General features: G+C 38.2%; 1 pseudogene; it reads left to right on the top strand.

Moving 5' to 3' along the window:
• The first annotated feature begins 9,404 nt into the window (after positions 1–9,404).
• Positions 9,405–10,452, top strand: LOC120117058 (annotated as a pseudogene).
• Positions 10,453–18,487: the final 8,035 nt, after the last annotated feature.

Raw genomic sequence — 18,487 nt, 5'->3', positions numbered from 1 at the left:
GCAAGATATCATAATACCAGGGGTTTCCATCTTCTTTCTCTTCAATATTAAAACAATGGTTGGATACTCATAAGCCTTCATTTCAATGGGCGCCATATTTGAATGCTCGCTCATCTTAAATGTTGCTGCCAGTGTGGCCAAGGCATCTGCCATTTGATTCTCTTATCTGGGGAGGTAATTGAAAGTAACTTCTTCAAATTCTTCAATGAGTTCCATAACCAACTCACGGTATTCTACAAGCTTAGGATCTTTGTCTCCCATTCTCCCCTGACTGGTAATTACCAAAGCTGAATCCCCATACACTTGAGCATTTTTATTTTGCGATCAACGGCAGCTCTAAGACCCAAAACACAAGCTTCATACTCGGCCATATTGTTTGTACACTCAAAATTAAGCCGACTGGTAAAAGGATAATGTTCTCCCTCCGGTGAGACCAAAATTGCCCCGATTCCATGTCCCATGGCATTTGAAGCACCATCGAAGTTCAACTTCCAATATTTACTAGTGGATGTCACTTCTTCTTCTACCAAAATAGCCATTAAATCTTTATCTGGGAAATCAAAACTCAACGGCTCATATTCTTCCGAAGCCCTACTTGCAATAAATTCAGCTATAGCACTTCCTTTAATTGCTGTCTGGTTTACATACTGGATGTCAAATTCGGACAATATGATTTGCCAACGAGCTAATCTTCCAGATAATGTAGGCACACCCATTAGATATTTCAAGGGATCAAGCTTGGATATAAGCCAAGTAGTATGATACAACATATATTGCCTAAGCCTTCGAGTAGCCCATACCAAAGCGCAGCACAACTTTTCAATGGGTGAGTATCTAGTCTCACATTCAGTGAACTTCTTACTAAGATAATAGATAGCCCTTTCTTTCTTCTCAGTTTGGTCACGTTTCCCCAACACACACCCCATTGAATTTTCATAAACTGATAAATAAAGAATCAAGGGTTTGCCTGAGATAGGTGGCGCTAAGATTGGAGTACTCGAAAAATATCTTTTCACTGTTTCAAAAGCTCTTTGACAATCCTCACTCTATTCCCCTGAGTTATTCTTGCGAAGAAGGCGGAATATGGGATCACACTTTTCCGTCAGATGTGAAATAAACCAAGCTATATAATTCAATCTCCCCAAAAATCCTCTGACTTCTTTTTGTGTTCATGGGGCTGGCAAGTCTTGAATAGCTTTTACTTTATCTGGGTCTATTTCAATTTCCTTTTGGCTCACTACAAATCCCAACAGCTTCCCAGATGTCACCCCAAAAGTACATTTATTTGGGTTAAGTTTTAGCTGGCATCTTCTTAGTCTTTTACAGAGTTTTCTCAAATTCCTAATATGTTCTTCATCTGTCTTAGCTTTGACAATCATATCATCGACATAAACTTCTATTTCTTTATGCATCATATCGTGAAATAATGTCACCATGGCCCTTTGATATGCTACCCTTGCGTTCTTCAATCCAAACGGTATTACTTTATTACAAAATGTTCCCCACATGGTAACGAACGTCGTTTTTTCCATATCTTCAGGGTTTATCTTAATTTGATTGTATCCAGAGAAACCATCCATAAAAGAGAACAAAGAATTTCCAGCAGTATTATCCACTATAGTGTCTATATGTGGCAAAGGAAAATTATCTTTTGGACTAGCTCGGTTGAGATCTCTATAGTCGACACACATTCAAACTTTCCCATCCTTCTTCGGTACTGGGATGATATTCGCCACCCATTCAGGATATTTAGCCACTTTAAGAAACCCGGCATCAAATTGTTTCTTCACTTCCTTTTTAATCTTGAGCAGCATCTCAGGTCTCATTCTTCTCAGTTTTTGTTTTACCAGTTTACATTCAGGCTTTATTGGCAATTTATGGACAACCAACTATGTATCTAAACCTGACATATCTTCGTATGACCAAGCAAACACATCCTTGTATTCTCGAAGCAATTCTATCAAATCTTGTCGACCTCCAACTGACAGAGTGGTACCAATCTTTACTTCTCTCTTATTCTCATCTGTCCTCAAATTCAAAATCTTAGTAAACTCTTTATGAGGCAGAATTTGCTTATCTTCATTCTCCACTATTTTCAGTAATTCAGAAGGTAGTTCACATCCCTCATCATCATCACAATCCTCGATTTCCCCTTGACATATAGGCTTCTCGAAATCAATATTCGGGTCAGGGTCATTAGCATTCATATTATTGATATATGAGTTCCTGAAAGAAAAACGAAAGAGAAGATATATATACATATATACATATGGGAGGATATTTTCCCATACAAATAAATAGAAATAAATAAATACATATACACAACAAAGAATGAATGAAATGCATGGGAGAATGTTTGCCATTTGGAACTAACAGAATGCATCTTTTATTGAAAGCAAGAAAAAACAACAGCTTAACCTTTACATAAATCACCTATTGCCCCAGGGTATGAACAACAGGAGAAAGTTCCAGTGCATTACCTGTAACAGATTTGTAAACTACAGGCAGTTCTTCCGCGATCCAATTGTTCAACACGAAGCTCGGCGGTGCATGATAAATGCCCATAACTCTCATTTCCTCAAACTCACCATCAGTTATAACATTAATGCCTAAATCTCCCAAGGCATTCTCAACCATCGTCTCATTACTCCTTGAATTCCCTTAAAACATATGCCCTCCAGATATGAAAAAGTTGCTCAATGGAGGGAAGGTCATGGGTTCCCAGCTAAGGTTTTCACCAGCCAATCTGGCATTTCTCATTTCCTGACTCTTCTTAATTCCCCTCAGCTTATCCCTTGGAGTTGGCTGATACCTAAACCAAATCGATCTCTTTTAGTAACAGGGCATATTGGATTCACCGGTCCTTGTAACTGACTTCCTAACCCTTTCCCAACTTTTGCTCCTCTTCCAAGGGTCAGCTTGAGTCCCATTTTGGTACAATTTGACAATCTAGGCTTTGGTATCTTCCTGCCTTCAGCCACAAATGTAGCATTGACAAACTCCAACAATCTGAAAGAACACTCGACCGCTTGCTCATCCACTTCAATATACAGAGCAGTAGTAGAAACAGAAGCAATAATGTCCTCTTCAGCGTGAATACATACCAACCTTCTATCAATCACAAATTTTAATCTCTGGTGCAATGTGGACAGATCTGCACCGGCCTGATGAATCCAAGGCCTTCCTAACAAACAGTTGTACGTAGGTATAATGTCCATTACGAGAAATTCAACTTCATAAGTTGCTAGACCAATAGTTAGAGGAACATCAATCTTGCCCAACACTTCTCTTTTAGTCCCATCGAAAGCTCGAACCACACTTTGGTAGGTTCTCATAAGTGTACTATTTAATGGAAGCTTCTTCAGAGTCACTAAGGGCATCACATTCAAAGCCGAACCATTATCAACCAAAACCCGGGACAACACATGCCCTTTACACTTAATTGTGATATGTAAAGCCTTCTGACTACCAATCATTCCAGAAGGGATCTCATCCTCAGAAAAAGATAAAAAAATTATCAGCTTGTATATTGGAAACTAACCGGTCCAACTTTTCAATAGGCAACTCTTTCGGAACAAAATTCTGGTTCAAAACCTTTAACAGTGCATTCCTATGGGCCTCTGAACTCAAAAGTAATGATAAAACAGAAATACGGGCAGGCAGCTTGTGTAATTGTTCCACAATACTGTACTCATTGTGCTTCAAAAACTTTAAAAATTCTACCGCTTCACTCTCGGTTACTGGTTCATTGATAATAGGCTCATCTTCTTTTATCTGAATATCAACCTTTTTCCCCTTATCAACCGCAACCTTCTTCCCCTTATCAACCGCAACCTTCTTCTCAGACTCTTTAGGTGGATTAAGAGAATAACACCTACCACTTCTGGTAAAGTGTCCCACCTCATCTACTTCCTCATTCTCTTTTGTTATATTTCTCATCTGGCAATCATATTTCCAAGGCACTTGTTTATTATCTCGATATGGGAATGGAGATGGAGGTGTAATAACCACTTTCGGAGCCACCTTTTCAGGCAATCGATTCTTGGGAGTAATGATTAGGGGACAACTAGCATTATAAACCCCTTTAGATGATCCTTCTGAAGCGTAAACTTCCTCTTCCTCTTCTTCAGCAATCTCTTTAAAGAACTCAATTTCTTTATTGTCCATCATGTCTTGTACCAAAGATAGGAAGTCAGGACATTGTTGAATATTGTGTCCTTCACTGTTATGATACTGACATACCTCTCCACTATTAAACTATTCACCCATTAAACTGGGCTTCAACAATTCTACCTTAACCATCTGATACCACACTCAACTCATAGGTGATACCACATCACTAACCTTCCTTACAATTCTCTTTCTTTTCTCTTCAGTAATTGCGTTAACTCCTGCCCCTGCATGGCTTGGCAATGGATTTTGAGCTATATTCGGCTGCTCACTGTCACCAAAGTTGATGACATTCCTCATTCTCAAAGCTTGGACAACCTTCTTAAACGCAGTATAATTCTCAATGGAATGCCAGGGATTCCCTGCATGGTACTCACACTGAGCACTAGCATCATACCATTTGGGAAAAAGAGGTTGCATTGGTGTCACGTGATAGGGCAAAACCACATGATGATCATATAAAATCTGAAACAATTCTTTATAAGTCATCGGGATGGGGTCAAATTGAGGCCTCTCTCTCCTCTGGTCCCTTGCCCATTGTCTATTGTCATTTTGTTTTGATGACGTTACTCCTTGAGGACGGGAAATAGTGATGTTATTAGAATCGTACTGCCTCACATTACTGACTTCGTTTTCCTTTTTCCTCGTTTGTTCCCTCTTACTAGACTCTCCCCCTTTGAGCTTTCCACTCTTAACCGCCATTTCAATCATTTTTCCCACCGTAACTACATCAGCAAAACTTCGATAAGGATTACCGATAAGATGTGAGAAAAAAAGAGCCCTTAAGGTATTGACAAAAAGCATATTTGTTTCCTCCTCTTCCAATGGTGGATGGACTTGCACCGCTACATCTCTCCATCTTTGAGCATATTGTCTAAAACTCTCGTTAGACTTTTTTTCCATTCCTTGCAACATCATCCTGTTGGGCCTAACATCTTTTACATGTTTGTATTGCTCAAGAAAGGACTTAGCCAAGTCTTTCCACGATTTAATATTAGCTCTACTCAGCTGGTTATACCACCGGATTGCCGAACCAGTTAAGCTTTCCTAAAATCAGTGTATCAACAATTAATCGTCCCCTATTTATCCGATCATTTTCCTACAGAACATCGTGATATGCGCAGAGGGACACCTGCTACCATCAAACTTCTCAAAGTCAGGAACCTTGAACTTTGGAGGCAAAACCAAATCCGGCACTAGACTTAATTCCTTTGCATCGAATCCATAGACACTAGTATCTTCCTTCATGGCTCTGACTTCTCTTTCTAATTGTTTTCATTTCTTTTCCAGTGGATTGTTTTGGTCCTTCTTGGCTTCTTCATCAAGGTCTGGAACTTGATGATATTGATGTTCTTCTTGATAAGAACTAGATTCAGGTTGTACGTTAACAGAAGCACCGACTGGATTAATGTACACCTTCTCGATATGAATAGGGGTCACTTGAACGTTCTGGAGATTGTTCTGGGGTAAACCTTGGAGGATAAAGTGGGTCCTCAGTTACAGCTCCTGGCACAGGGCTTTTCCCATATTCCAGATTTCTTCCTTCCAACATATTCGCAAACTTGGCAAACATATCCTTTTAGGCATTCACCATATCTTCTTGCATTTTCTTGATATTATCTTGTAACTCCAACTGAGCCTTCTCAATTTGGGCAAGTTTGTCCTCCATAACTTTCTTCCTGGTTCTGTAGGTATGCTTGGGATTTTCCAGTATTACTCTGTCACAGAGTCATTTTGTTATCGCTGATATTTATTAATGAATATGAAATATATGATTATGAATGAATAAAATGCGATGCAAAAATTTAAATGTATTAAAAAATGCATATGCAAAATGCAGGGTGTTGATCCTGGGACGACTCCTTAGAACAACTCTTTATATTAGAACAACGTTCAATTACAAAGTTAAAATATATCACAAATAAATCTGAGCCATCTCTCCTATTTGATGTACATGTGCTAGCAACTCCACGATCTTCTAGTTCTATTCGGCCTCGGAATCCAATTCTTCAGTCACATTAGCAGCTTCCTCAGATAGAATGACCAAATATTGATCTATTCTCCGCGCCTGTCCTAAGTAACAAGCAATAAGGTCCTCTCTTTGCTTAACTCTCGCCTGAGCTCGCTCCCATCGAAAACGCCATTGTATATCTCCCTCATAAGGAACTATCGATAGCTCACTTGCTCGCCTCTAAAAATCTTGAACCATGGCTTCAAGCTCACTCACTTGTTTTTTCAGACTCTCAACTTCCCCCATGGCTTGAGCTACCTTCCCTATTTCGGTATTATCGTAATGCAGACTCTAACCTTGAAACCTTATCCTTCAACTTCTCATTTTGGGCTTGACTCTCTTACCACTGCTCTAAAGAATCCTTTTCCTTCGATAAAATCTTAATTTGGTGTCTGCTTTGCTTGAGCTCTTCTTGACTCTCTCCGGCTACTCTTTTGAGGCTCGCCACCTCTTGCCTTAATTCGACAGACTTACTCGAGCTAGAACCTGTCTGAGCTTTTACCATTTGCTGATAAGTTGACCGAATATCGTCAAAGTCTAGCCAAAGTTGCTTCTCAACTTTTTCAATTCGATCTGCTCTACTCTTCTGAATGTCGATCTCCAATCCCTTTTGAAACACTTCATCTTCCAGCTTCTGCAAAGTCATTCTCCATTGTCTTCGTTCTGCTTCGAAATCACGCTTAGCTAACTCTAATGGAGATGGCACCACTCTCAACTGTTCTTCCACCGGCTGAATATTTTCAGGATTCACCATCGGGATGTTGTCATTTACTCGACCGCTTCTCCACTGCTCGTACTCTTGAGATAACTCGAGATCATAAGTGAACAACTTCACACGACGAGTTTACTTCCAGACCTCAATGTTCCCTTTAACTTTACCCTTATACTGATCTCCTTTGAATGCAAAATATGACCCTACCAAGTCCCATGTGACTGGAATGAACTGTAGTGGCCCATACTGTTTGGAAATTAGTAGCGATGCATACCCAACAGAACCCCATATACCTGGCAAAGGAACTCAATCTCGCTCTCCACATCGATAAAGTATATCCAAAGAGACATTCCACGAAGCTCGCCACAAAATATCACCATCTCTGATATCCTTGAAGATGACCATCCATTTTTCTTCGGTGAAGCCCCGAGGCCATTCTTTAGAAAGAAAAGCATTCAAACGCGAAAACCCATCTAGAAACACTCGTCCTGGTGCCCTTTCAACATGTTTGAAATGACTTAGAATCCACACTAGCAGCAAAGGCGCACATCCTATAAAGCGGCATTCTCCTTCGCGCCTACAATAACTCAAAGACCGGAATGTCTCAGCTAGAATGGCTAGAACAGGATCCACGTGCTTGTCTAATTTTTCAAATAGGTCAACGATTGATACGTCTACATATCCTAGCACCTTTGGAAAAATAACGAGCCCATAAATCCCTAAAGCAAACAAGTCAAGCTTCTTTCTCTTATCAGGGTGATGATCAATTACTTCTTTCAAAGTAGCCCAAGAGATACACTCATTGTCTCCCTTCTTCTTAATGTTTCTGACTACCCAATCTTCACTCATTCTGGTCATCAATAGTAATTTCTTCTTAAATGAAGGAGTGACTGCAGCTTGGTATATACTCTATCCATTTGGGACCTCGAACAACAGACCAAAGCTTGATACTCCTCTATTGTTGGTGTCAGATCCACTCTACCAAATGTGAAACAGCTATAAGTCGGATTCCAGAACTGCGCCAACGCTCTAAACAGATTTCAGTCAATAAGAACATCCAAAAGATAAGGAATATCACCATACAACTGATAAAACATCTCCTTGTCGGTTGCTTCCCATCTTCCTCATACCTCTTTTAGTTCACTCAGATCATTCTGAATTACATTGATGTGAGTGTAACCAAATAACTCCGACACATATCCAGGCATCACGTTGTCCCCATTGGTCAGTTGGGACTGTTCCGACCACCTCAGAACATCCACATTGTCTTCAACCTCTTTCTGAACCGTTCGTTCCATATTATTGGCCTTCTATATGGACATCGATCCCAAATCAACACCATGTAATGGATAGTGCAATGCAAAACAGAAAAGAAACAAGGCAAAGACAACAACAGATTAGTTAGTAAGCATAAAACAATTAAGTCGGAATAATAATTTGTTAAAAAATCCTACCCACATGCTGGCTACCCAATCATACTTTATCAGATCCTACCCAACATGATATATACCCCCATGCTTTGTTATTCACAAAAATAAATCCTAACCGCATGATATCTAATTCGCATGCTTGTTCGAGAAAAATAAACCTAACCACATGATATCTAGTTCGCAAGCATTTATTCGAAAAACGAAAAATAAATGACTCAAAAAAAGCTTTTCCTTGTGTACTCTCCTCACAAGATTCTTAAGGTTTGGGTTTGGTTCAACCTAAGTTCAGGCTTTATGTTCACTATATGTCGGGTTCAGTTCTAAAGTAATAGGTTCTTGAATTGTCCTTGCTGGTGCCCCCTTGGGCTGTCGAACCCTTAATCCTGGCCCATCATAGGCTTTATGGGATCGAGTTCAATTTCGAGAGAACACACCTCCTTATGTCCATGCGAAGGTGATTACCATCACGAGGACCATAAGGCATGAGCTCCAGGAGTGATCCACTATCCCATGCGGAGGTGAAAACCACACAAGGGCATAGTCTCTCACTCCTACTTAAATAGGACGGAGCGGGGTTTTAGCTCTGTTATGATAATACAGTTGTGCAATGTGTGAGGAAAAGCGAAAAAACAAAAAATAAAAACACTCAAAATCAATTCCCAAAACACACAATTATTCTGAAATCATTAGCAAACAAATCAGTACAACTATTTAATTGTTAATCGAATTAAATCAAAATACAAACAAAACTTATTAAAAACAAAACAAGGGATCAAAAATCAAATTAAAAAGAATTTATAACTTTCAATTGCAAAGACAATTAATTAATCGACTATCGGCCTGACAATCTAAAAAAAGTCCCCAACGGAGTCGCCAAGCTGTTGAAACAATTTTTTTAAAAGGTGAAAAATTGAAAACCACATTAATTTTTAATTTAAAAACAAATACGGTTTAAAAACCTCTCGTTTCGAAAAATTTTGGATTTCCTTTACGATCGAAAAAATACGATTCAAAGAGTCGCCACCGATCTTTGATTAGGATGTGATTGGGCACCCAAAAATGTTTGTTATTTTAATCAAAAATGACTGTGATTGTCGACACCGGAAGTGATTTGACTTGGGTTCAATGCCAGCCTTGCAAATCATGTTATGGTCAAAAAGAACCTATCTTCAACCCTTCAGCATCTCCTTCCTACCGAACAGTCTCATGTAATTCATCTGAGTGTCAGTCGCTTGCATTTGCAACTGGGAACACGGGAATCTACGGGGAAAACCCGCCAACATGTAACTATGTCGTTAGCTATGGCGATGGATCCTACACTCGAGGCGATCTAACTCATGATCATATCAATCTAGGGAAGACTCCGGTGGAAAATTTTATATTTGGATGTGGCCAGAACAATAAAGGTCTGTTCGGTGGAGCTTCTGGCCTGTTGGGACTAGGGAGGAGTTCTATCTCTCTGGTTTCTCAAACTTGGGCAATATTTGGTGGTTTTTTCTCCTATTGTCTGCCTTCAACAGAATCTGGGGCTTCTGGTTCATTAGTTTTGGGAGGCAGTTTATCAGTTTACAATACTTCAAACCCCTTTTCTTACATTAGAATGATCCCAAATCCAAAGCTATCAACTTTCTATTTCCTCAACCTTACCGGTGTCGGTGTTGGTGGGGTGACACTGCGAGATTCAAGCATCGGGAAGACCACGATGCTTATCAACTCCAGAACCGTTATCACAAGGCTTCCTCCAACACTCTACAAGGCTTTGAAGACAGAGTTTCAGAAACAATTTTCGAGTTTCCCAACCGCACCAGCTTTCTCGATCTTGGATACTTGCTTTAACCTTAGTGCGTATTAAGAAGTGGATGTCCCTACACTAAAATTGCAGTTTAAGGGTAATGCGGAGATGAATGTGGACGTCACTGGGGTCTTTTACTTTGTAAAGACAGATGCATCTCAGGTTTGTTTGGCTCTTGCAAGCCTCACATTCGAAGACAAAATCGGTATCATTGCGAATTATCAGCAAAGAAACCAAAGGGTTATATATGATACAAAAGGGTCTAGGTTGGGATTTGCCCAGGAAAGTTGTAGTTTCTCGTAGGCAGAAAAACTGCAACGGTCGGCAGCTTTGGATATATATACATATAACTACAATATTTTCAAAGCCAAATGATATGTTGGTCGTTAACAATATCTATACCCTACCAATATCATATGAAGGTATAGAGTATCCTTGTACTATTTATTTCAATATATGAAGAAAGATTCTGAGTGTGTAAATCAGCATTGACGATGTCAATAATTTCATTGCTCTTTTACCCTAAATGTATATATGATGTAACAAGCATTTTGCCAGTCAATCAAAGGTCAAATGAAATTCAAGCAGAGAATGAGAGACAGATAAACAGAATCTGCTTCCCATCTTGAAACTGTCTCAGTGAAACTGATGGCGTTTTGACCAAACTGACACGCCTTTAACGAATATTTACCTTTTTGGCACCGTTTAATATATTTTTCCCGAAGTGGCACCCTTTCGGTTGAGCTGGTGAAAGGCGCGTCCCCGGGGGACGTGCTTTACCCGTGTTTTCGCTGAGTTGGATGCCACGTGTGGAAGGCACATCCCCGGGGACGCGCCTTCACTGACTCGACTGCCACGTGTGGAAAGCGCATCCCCGGGGACGCGCCTTCCATTAAATGCCATAAATGCCCCCATCCGTTTTCCATAACTACCCCCTTCCTCCCCTATATAAACCCCCTCAACCCTCCCTCATTCTTCACACCAAAATCATATTCTCCTCTCTTATATAACTCAAATTCTCCAACTATTTGAGTTTTAAATTTGTTATTAGTGGTAAGAAATTTATTTTTATGTTAGTATTTTTTTAAATAGTTATTATATTTTATATTAATATATTTATGTAAATATTATTTTTTTTATTAAAATAATATTTATATAATTATTATTTATTTAGAATTATTAATTTTTTTTGTGCTAATTATATTGTTTTGTCTACAGTTATAATGGAAAACGAAATGCTGTTGCGATTGGATATTGATCATATCTCCAGACATTTTAGCGATATGGTAATATTTTTTATAATTAATGTTAATATTTAAATTTATTTTTATTTTAAAGTTATTATGAATTTATATTAATTTTTATTTTTTATAATGTATATTATTTATGATACTGATCGTATTTTAGAGACTTTTATTAAAAATTCACGTATACCGACACCGGAACGTATTTTGCCATATTTGGCTTCTGCCGGGTTCGGGTATATTGCAACAATTATTGGCGGTTGCAAACTCGAACCTATCCTAATTTCTGCACTGATTGAGAGGTGGAGGCCCGAGACTTACACTTTTCACCTTCCATGTGGAGAGGCCACAATTACATTGAAGGATGTCTCTATGCATCTGGAGCTTCCCGTCGACGAAAATATGATGTGTGGTATGGCGGATGGTGATTGACAGTCAATCTGCATTGATTATCTTGGAGCTGCTCCGCCAGAGTTTAATGGAGGTAGAATAGTTTTATCTTGGTTGAAAGCTAATTTTGAGGTTTTAAATGAAAATGCTTCAGAGGATCAAGCAAAGGCATGTGCTCGGGCATATATTCTACGAATAATTGGAGGAATATTGATGCCCGACAAATCTCGCAACCAGGTGCATTGTATGTGGGTTGCGGCATCTGATCGATTTTGATGAAGCTGGAAGATATAGTTGGGGCGCTGTAGTTTTGGCATTTCTCTTTAGAGAAATGTGTCGGGCGACGAATTATAAGAAAACTGCTATCGGTGGATGTCTTCTGCTTCTACAATCATGGGCGTGGTTCCGCATGCCTTTCTTATGCCCGATCGTGAATGAACCATACGTATTCCCCTTATTGTTGAGGTAATTTTCGAACTAAATTTTGATTTAAATATTTTCAATTAAATAGGGTGATATTTAGTTTATATTATATTTCATAGGTGGTCGATGAAAAGAAAGGACCATAAAAGTATACCTACTGGGTTAGAGGAAATTCGTTTACTTATTGATACGAAAGCTGGGTCTGAGGTATGTTTTTAAATTTGTTTAATTATTAATATTTTAATTTAAAATGCTAGATATAATTAGAATATTTTATTTATTTGAATTGTATATTTATATTTCAATTTCAGTGGATACCTTATGCGAGCGATGAAGTGAAAGCTTGCATCCCACCCCACCTTAGTAGGTCATTAGAGGTATGGATATCGATTATACCTCTTATATGTTATGCTATTATTGAGGTGCATCCAGTTGATCGCGTGCTCCGTCAGTATGGTTGTACGCAATATATTCCTGGAGCACCTAGGAATTTAGACGACGTGCATAACATAGATAGACGAGGAAAGAAAGATGTTAATTGGGTGGTGAGACACAGAGATTGGATTGCGCTTTGGGAGAACCGATATACACTGTTGGCCCCTCGACAATATTACGCTAAAACTGCTCTTATGGTTATGGATAATTATATGGACTGGTTTAATGAAAATGGGAAGTCGTTTCTACTTTCGGCAGAAGCACGAGGGGTTAACATTCCTAAGCGTCGAGAAAGACGTCAACCGTCTCAATATCATCGTCCCCCGACGCGTGGACGGAGAGAATGCGCTACCGGTTTTGCATCAGTCCCACCACAACATCCTTATCCGTCGATGCCGCAGGGGTACATGCCCAACCCTCCACTTCATATGCCAAGCCCACCAGTTTATATGTCATCTCCGCAGGGTTACATTCTGAGCCCGCGGGGTTACATTCCGAGCCCGCAGGGTTACATTCCTAGCCCGCCAGGTTACATGCCTAGCCCGCAGGGTTTTATACCATATGGAGGTGCATATACGACTATGTTTAATGATCTAGCATATGGTTCATATGCATCTTATTTGGCTGGTGGTGCTTCTCCGCAGACACCTCAATCTCCATCTGGATCACAGACATCGATATCAATGTTTCCACAGTTTTCACAGTTCCCGGGGAGAGGTGGGATTGTTACTAGCACTCCTCCAGGGTCATTATTTTATATAGGCCCTTCAGCCCCTTCAGCGTCATCTACACTAAATGAAGAAAATGCTGCTGATGATGATAGTGAAGATGAGGAGACTGAAAAACAAGTTCCACGAAGAAATCCTCCACGAAATAGACAATCACCGCCATGTGGAACTCATTCGAGAAGAAGACAATCACCTCCAGTTGTATTTTAATGTTATTTAAATAGTTATATTTCAGAATTTTATGTAATTTGGTTATGTTATTTAAATGTTTCATGGTTGTTACATACATATTTTTAATGTTATTTTTTATTCACATTTAACATTAAATGTTTGATAAATGTTTTTAAAATACAAATATATTATTCGAAATTTAAAATAAAAATAAAAATAATATTATTCGAAATTTAAAATTAAAATATAAATTATAGTATTCGAAATTTAACATTAAATTTCAACTTAATATTCCAATTGTATTCGAAATTAATAGTTATATTCCAATTATAGTTCACAATACTTAAATTGAAATTAAATTTATCGATACATATGATTTTATCATTAACATATATATTAAAACGTATACATTAAAATCAAATTATCACTTCACATTTATTCGTAAAAACATCTCGATGCTCATTCCATACAATTTCAATGTCACAATCAACTTATCACTTCACATTTATTCAATTTATCCATAACATTTTATCTAATTTATTCAAACTTCACATAACGTTTTAATTTAAGTTATTCTTAACTTGCTGAACTTTCAAAAGAAGTTAAATTTTGGTTATAATTTACCTGATTTCACAATCCATCTAGTGTCCCCGAGGGACATGAGTTACATAATAGGGCAACGATAACATATTCTCTGACAAAATAATGGAAGGCGCGCCCCCGGGAACGCGCCTTCAAGTCCCCTGAGAAATAATAGGTACTGATATGAACAGTGTCCCCGAGGGACATGAGTCACATAATAGGGCAATGATAACATATTCTCTGACAAAATAATGGAAGGTGCGCCCCCGGGAATGCGCCTTCAAGTCCCCTGAGAAATAATAGGTACTGATATATCTAGTGTCCCCGAGGGACATGAGTGACATAATAGGGCAATGATAACATATTCTCTGACAAAATAATGGAAGGCGCTCCCCCGGGAACGCGCCTTCAAGTCCCCTGAGAAATAATAGGTACTGATATGAATAGTGTCCCCGAGGGACATGAGTGACATAATAGGGCAATGATAACATATTCTCTGACAAAATAATGGAAGGCGCGCCCACGGGAACGCGCCTTCATGTGAATAGTACTCCGATTATAGACACTATTATATGCAACATATTATAAACTTTCAAAACAAACTTCAGTTCATAAGCTTTCAAATTATCAAATTCCCAAAATCTAAATTCTCAAATTCTCTGAAAATGAGTCGTCTTTCTGCAGTTGTTTTGTATGATGGAGAAATTAAGGAAGCTGAAGAGGGGGTTGTTTTTGAGTCAGATCATTATATCCCCTTAACCTTGAAGAGAAACATCACAATTGAGGAGTTAATCACAAAAATTTCGTTAAAGATTCGTGTAGCAGGCCAGAGAAGACTATCTTCACTTCAGTACAGATTTCATACTGAACTTTTTCCGCTCACGTATACATCATTTCAGCTTTCAAACGATGATGATATTTCTATGATGGTTGATGCTCATATGGGGAGTTCACAATCTCTTATTGAAATGTATGCCACTTTTATTGAGGTTCGTACAACTCGTGGTCTCTCATATTCCTCTCACTTTGGCATTGCATATCAAGTTGATCAAGTTGATAGCCCGACACAACTGATCTGTAATGATTTCACATCATTAATGGAGGATCCAACGCCAGATACCATGCTATCAAGTTCAATAGGAAGGCATTCATCTGCAACTGCTTATGATCTCAACCCACGTGGCTTCACCAATAATCCATATGGCAACATCTCTTCTACTTCAAGGGGCAGACATTCATCTGCCAATATTTTCGACTTACATATGGAAATGCCAACGAGACGACAGTCTATTCACATCCCACATGATACAATGGCCTCAAGTTCAAGGGGAGGACACACAAGCGGGAACTTATTTGACCTCAACATTGGATTATCGGAGGAACCCTCATCTCCACCAGAAGAACCTCTTCGGGAGCCAGGTGCAGATGGTGCTGAAACGGGATTATTCGTTGAACCTGACTCACCACAGTTTAACGTACATTCTGATGATGACGAGGATGACGTTCCGATAAATACAACACCAACCGAACTTCCTGCACATATGTATGAGGCTGATTATGATGCAATGTATGAGCCTGAATTTCCAGATCTTCCTGATGTTGGCAACTATGGACTTCAATCATTAGTCAATGACGGTAATTTACATATTGGAATGGAGTTCGCATCGAAGGAGGAAGCAATGATGGTAATAAAGAGTTACAATATTCGTAACTCAGTTAAGTCCCAAGTTGATCAATCTAACACGGAGAAATATGTCTGCTACTGCGTCCAACGTGACAGTGGATGTCAATTGATGGTCCGTGTATCAAATAGGAAGAGGAAGAACAACTTATGGGAACTAACCAGATACAACGGTCCTCATACATGTTGTGCAACAGGTATAAACATGTAGTGCAACAGGTATAAACCATGATCATCCCAACTTGGACTCCAACATTATTTGTCAAGCAATCATGCCCATTGTGAAGCAAAGCTCTCATATAGCTGTTGCAGTGTTGATTTCTGCTATACAGTCACAATATGGGTACACTTTCTCATATAAAAAAGCGTGGTTGGCAAAACAGAATGCCATTTGCAAACTTCATGGCGAATGGGATTCCTCTTACAACGAGCTGCCCAGTTGGTTTCATGTTGTGCAAAGACTTAATCCCGAGACAATTGTTGAGTTCGAAACTCAACATCATTACGTGAATGATCGAATGGTTCGCGATCGCTGCCAATTTTACCGTGTCTTTTGGACTTACCCTCAGTGTATTAATGCAGTCAAGTACTGTAAACCAGTTGTCCAAATTGATGGTACTTTCTTGTATGGGAAATACAAGCAAGTTTTATTATTGGCTGTGGTCTAAGATGGAAACCGTAATATTCTTCCTGTTGCGTTTGCCCTCGTTCAAGGAGAAGACACTGAGTCTTGGGCTTTTTTCCTTAAAAATTTACGTTTACATGTTGTCACCAAGGAACAAGTATGCATTATTTCAGAACGAGGAGCCGGGATAAAAGCAGCAATGGACTCTTTGGGTACAATGTATAGACCTCCACATGTTCAAATCGTTATTGTGTTATTGCTGCAAACTATTACGGAAAATACAAGAAGAACGATGAACGTCAGTTAGTCGTGCGGATGGGTATGTTACTTTTTCCCAATTTTCTATCAATTTCTTATTACTTATTTATACTTCATATTAACTATTACATATTCCTAATGGCTTAGATTACGAACTCTTACCTCAAAGGTTTGAGTCGATGCTACAAGAGCTGTTTGGCAAAAATAAGAAGGGGTACGAGTACATTATGGACATCAGCAAAGAAATGTGGACAAATGCATATGACGGGGGGTATCGCTATGGTCATATGACAACAAACTTGGCTGAAGCAATAAATTCAACCTTAAAGGGGGCGCGTCATTTACCAGTCACGGCTTTGGTTAAAACGACTTATTTTCGTTTGGGTCAACTCTTTGCAAAGCTCGGTGGACAAGCTCTTACTTGGATGCAAAACGGACATATTTACCACCCAAGACTAGTAGTTGATTTACAAAAAAAAGTGGCTTCATCAAATGGGATGTTAGTTACAAATTTTTCTCGCACCCGTGAATTGTTTCGTGTAACCGAAATGCCACGTCCGCTGTAAGGGATTGGAGCTAACTCTTTCAGAGTTAATCTACAAGAGAGGTAGTGCAATTGTGGTTTCTTTCAAGCACTCAAATATCCATGCTCTCATGTCATTGTTGCTTGCTCACATTCGTATTTGGACTACAAAAATTATGTTGATCCCGTATACCAACTTTCACAAGTATTCAAGGTATATGAATTTGAGTTTTCGCCCATAGGAAACGAAAGAGACCCAAATGAGATTCAAACTTGACTTACAATTGTACCAGATCCATTGCTATTGAGGGACTCAGGTCGTCCAAAATCTACTAGAATACATTGTGATATAGATATTCGGGAGAAGTCAACAGAACAAAAACGATGTGGGCATTGTAGAAACATCGGGCACAATAGAAAAAAATGTTCAGCTCTGTTATCATCATATAACCGTTAACTCTTATGTAATTAATATTGTATTTAATGAATGTTTTTGTTTCTAATAATTTAATGTTATTGAATTTATATAATTTGTCAATGTATGTACACCTAAATAATTTTTTTTTAACTTTTAAATACATAAATATTTTTAATATATTTATTTAATATAATAATTAATATTATTATTTATAAATTTTTTTAAAATATAATAATAATTCCACCTTCTAAGTAGAGAAAAATATTAAATTAAACAAATTAAAAGTTATTAAAAAATTTATGTATACGATGACACATTTCATGTTCTGATTGGAGGAATAAATTTATTAAATTAAATTTTCAATAAGACTAATTTCATAAAATATGTAAGTCTTGAAGATTAAATATGTAATTATACTAATTTATTAACTTATGCATCAATATTTTCGTTAAATATTGATAAGAGATGACTAGATTGATAACATTTAAATAATTAACTGATAAAATTAATAGATCGATAATCAAAATCAAAAATAATAATATAACCATATGTGTAATATTATAATTTCATACATTTTTCCTATAACTACAATAAAGTCAAAACTGGTTTTCATATATTGTTCTATCATATTAATGTAGATAATTCACTCTACCTTTAACACACATTAACAAAATACATTTGATAATTCTTACATTATAATCGAAACACTTTACATAATATATTATTAATTTATAATAAAAATAAAAATAAAATATTTATTATTAAACAAAATACGTGGCAGTCGAGCTGGTGAAAGGCGCGTCCCTGGGGATGCGCCTTCCACACGTGGCATCTAACTCAGCGAAAACACGGGTAAAGCGCGTCCCCGGGGATGCGCCTTTCGTCAGCTCAGCC

The sequence above is a fragment of the Hibiscus syriacus genome, unplaced genomic scaffold, assembly GCF_006381635.1.
Source record: "Hibiscus syriacus cultivar Baekdansim isolate YM2019G1 unplaced genomic scaffold, ASM638163v2 tig00110318_pilon, whole genome shotgun sequence".
NCBI lineage: Eukaryota > Viridiplantae > Streptophyta > Magnoliopsida > Malvales > Malvaceae > Hibiscus > Hibiscus syriacus.
Note: the sequence above shows the minus strand (reverse complement) of the source record. Positions and strands in the feature narration are given on the sequence as shown.